The sequence below is a fragment of the Bombina bombina genome, chromosome 5, assembly GCF_027579735.1.
Source record: "Bombina bombina isolate aBomBom1 chromosome 5, aBomBom1.pri, whole genome shotgun sequence".
Lineage (NCBI taxonomy): Eukaryota > Metazoa > Chordata > Amphibia > Anura > Bombinatoridae > Bombina > Bombina bombina.
The window spans coordinates 794544075-794546716 of record NC_069503.1 but is presented as its reverse complement, the minus strand read 5'-3'; the positions used below and the strand labels follow the sequence as shown (position 1 = coordinate 794546716).

At 29.9% G+C, this 2642-nt stretch overlaps 1 pseudogene; it reads right to left on the bottom strand.

Annotated features, from left to right (window-relative positions):
* Window positions 1-1975: 1975 nt before the first annotated feature.
* Window positions 1976-2094, bottom strand: LOC128661872 (uncharacterized; annotated as a pseudogene).
* Between the last annotated feature and the right edge of the window lie 548 nt (window positions 2095-2642).

Genomic DNA, 2642 nt, shown 5'->3' with positions numbered 1-2642 from the left:
ACTTGATAAATTCAAAAATCTGTGATTATTACACATGTTTTCCCTTCTGGATATATGATTTGAGAGATAAAAAATATCTTCCTATTTGTGGCACTTGTTTTTTGGTGTTGTCAGTTTAAATATCTTGCTAGTAAATACAAGTCCAAATTTCTTGCTAACAAATTTTAGATTTTGTAATCTTTCTAAATCTATTTCTTATGATGCATGAAGCATATAAACGTATTAATTTTAAATATTCAGAATTGTGAATTATGATCCACACAGATATATGGAATTAAGTAACATTATGAATTGTTGTTTATTTTTGCGTTTATTCTTGCTTTTATTTTTTTGCTTTCATTTCTTGAGATCATAATGTTGCTATTACTATAATAATCTTTTGATATATCTTTTGGCCTGAGGGTTAATATTGAGAACTTGTATAATAATATGAAGTGTATTTTGTTTTTACTAATAAGGTATACCAAATCGCCAACTATACGAAGGCTGGGTCTGGACCTAATGCAATATTGTCAAACGATTACAATAAACAATTTATTGAGTACACAAATAAGTTAAAAACATGGATCCATGTATAAACAATCAAATTTATACAACAATAATAGCTAAATGAATAGTTAAAACAAATAGTTATGTAACGGATATAGCATTTAAAATTGTGCAAACATTGCTCTTAAAAATATTCATAAAAAATTCCAAATTTAGTATAAGGCTCACAACAGAAATTCAACTTTGTGTTTACCATATACACATACACAAATTTGTACAGCAATAATAGCTAAATGAATAGTTAAAACAAATAGTTAAATAGCAGATATGGCATTTAAAATTGTGCAAACAATGCTCTTAAAAAATATTCCTTAAAAAATCCAAATTAAGTGTAAGGCTCACAACAAAAATTCAACTTTGTGTTTACCACATACACATAATAGGTGAAATATATTAGTCAATTATATAATATTATCTAACCAATAATGTTCTCGATTCTATGCAATACTAAATATTGCCAATAGTGACTAATGTGTAAGGCTCTGAGTAAGACCTTTAACTGTGTGTTTACCACATACGCATTGTCAAGTAAAAAATATTGTGACAGCAATAAGCCAATGTAAAGAATGTGTATCAAAAAAGTTGTGTGCAAAAATTAGTGTACAAAAGATATTAATGGTCAAAAAAATAGGTTGATCTTCAAAAAACGTGAATTAAGAACAAAGATTGTGAAAAATGAAAAACCAAAAATTTACAAAAACATTGTGGTGTGTTCCAATAGTAACTTATATAAATGTAAATAATAGTCCAAAAAATAGTCCAACAGTGAAAACTTAATAGAAAAAATAATCCAACAATAAATTATAATAAGTAGTGTGTCTCTTTAAGAAAAAACAATAATCCTTAAAGTGTTGTGAATCCTAACAGCAATAGTTATGGTGATTTTTATACTGAATAGCAGTGTCAATACTTGCTAGCCGTTTTCCAACCCAAAATTCTATCTTCTTGGCAAATATTTTGTTATAATCCCTGGATGATCCTTCTGTAAAAGAAAGATATGATGGTGTAGATTGTTTTTAGATCAATAGAAAATGAAATTGTGCTTACCAGTCGACGCATTTCGGTCCCAAAGAGACCTTTATCAAGACTGGTTTTATGGTGTTAGTAGTGGTCTTTTTATACCAGACTGATTGCTGGCCATAAAATTGTGGAACAGGAAGTGTTTGTTAAGCACTTCCTGTTTTACTGACCTTAAATGTGTGTTTAAAATATACAGTTTATAGTTTAAAAATTTGTGATTAAAAAATCCATTATAATACATTTAGATGGTATCCTTATTTTGTCAAGCTCTATCTGCATCTGATCATTTTTATTCAGAGAAAATACAAAAATTCCTATGTTAGAATACAGTGTTCCAGATTTGGAAAAATATAGATACAAACCCAGCCTTTTTAGTTATGACTTCATACCTATTATTTAAAAAAAAATCCTACCGCACCTGTTGTTCCCAGGCGGTCTCCCATCCAGGTACTGACCAGGCCTGGCCCTGCTTAACTTCCAAGATCAGACGGGATTAGGTGCATTCAAGGCAGTGTGGCTGTAGACATTTCTGTATTATTCCTATTTCTCATCATGATCTGATCAGAAAGAGAGTTTACTGTCATCTCCAAGCTGTTTTTCAGCTGTTTCTATTGGGTATAATCTTAGTAGGGGCTTGGTTTCTATTGGATGGGGCAGGGGTGTGTATAATAGGCTCAATTTCATTGGATAGTAGTTGGAATGTTGTTAAAACATTCCCTTATCTGTCATAATAAAGCCATTTTAGCGTATATGTTAAGGTGTCATTTTTAGATGTCATTTCTAGATGCCAATTTTTACATATGCTTGCTAATCTAAGAGAATAAAAAGCGGAAACAAGACATATTCTATATAAAGGACAGACTTGCTAGTTTCATCTTTTACTTATTACACAATCTATGCAGATTATATATCCCTTAAAATATTCCTAATGGTGTTATATTGTTGTCTTCTATATACTGGATTTTGCTATAGTGCTATGTCTGTGCTGAGGTGTGAATTATTATCCAGAATAAAGAGAAATGTTTTTTTTTTGTTGTTTTGTTTTTTATACAAACAAGGTGAAACCTCAATAG